Source organism: Panthera leo, chromosome D3, assembly GCF_018350215.1.
Source record: "Panthera leo isolate Ple1 chromosome D3, P.leo_Ple1_pat1.1, whole genome shotgun sequence".
Classification (NCBI taxonomy): Eukaryota; Metazoa; Chordata; class Mammalia; order Carnivora; family Felidae; genus Panthera; species Panthera leo.
The window spans coordinates 47,241,777-47,242,735 of NC_056690.1; the positions used below are offsets into that span (position 1 = coordinate 47,241,777).

The 959-nt window shown below is 42.4% G+C and overlaps 1 non-coding gene across 1 annotated transcript; it reads right to left on the bottom strand.

The window, feature by feature from the left end:
• Nucleotides 1-516: 516 nt before the first annotated feature.
• LOC122204339 lies at nucleotides 517-620 on the bottom strand. The gene has a single exon (XR_006195624.1). It is a non-coding gene; the product is annotated as a U6 spliceosomal RNA (small nuclear RNA).
• Nucleotides 621-959: the final 339 nt, after the last annotated feature.

A 959-nucleotide genomic window follows, 5' to 3' on the forward strand; every position in this document is an offset into this window, starting at 1 on the left:
TATCTTGTTCTCGACTTTAATGGGAGAATCTGACCATGAAACATGAATATTTTATTTTATTATTTTTTAAATATATTTTTTAAAAGTTTAGGGGCGCCTGGGTGGCTTGGTCGGTTGAGCGTCAGACTTCAGCTCAGGTCATGATCTCACCGTCTATGAGTTCGAGCCCCGCATTGGGCTCTGTGCTGACAGCTCAGAGCCTGGAGCCTGTTTCAGATTCTGTGTCTCCCTCTCTCTCTGCTCCTCCCCTGTTCATGCTCTGTCTCTCTCTGTCTCAAAAATAAATAAACGTTAAAAAAAAATTTAAAAAAAGTTTATTTATTTGAGAGAGTATGCACGTGTGCGTGAGGGAGAAGCAGAAAGAGAGGGAGAGAGAGAATCCCAAGAAGGCTCCACACTGTCAGCACAGAGCAAGACTTAGAGCTCAAATCATGAACCATGAGATCATGACCTAAGCCAAAATCAAGGGTCGGATGTCCAACCAACTGAGCCACCCAGACGCCTCAAACATGAATAAAAAATATGGAACGCTTCACAAATTTGCGTGTCATCCTTGCGCAGGGGCCATGCTAATCTCTGTATCGTTCCAATTTTAGTATATGTGCTGCTGAAGTGAGCACTCAGAAAATGAATTTAAGTGGACTTTCATTTGAAAACAGTTGTATTTCCGTATAGTGTCTTTTATGTATTACGTAATGAATTAAATGGAATCCAGGGACAAAGTATGGCGGGCGTCCATAACTACGGATGCAGAAGACCCCTTTCTCTGGTCTCTGATAGGACCTTTCTCTTCTCTCTGACACTTGCGCTTTTGGACCTTGAGAGTTGCATACTAAAGGCGCATACAAGGACTTTTACTTGTGCATACTGAGGGCTGAATAGGTTCCCAGGATGCCATATATGCTCTTGGGAAGTTGTGGAATTACGTATTATGTTAGAAGGTGAATGACATTTTGCTG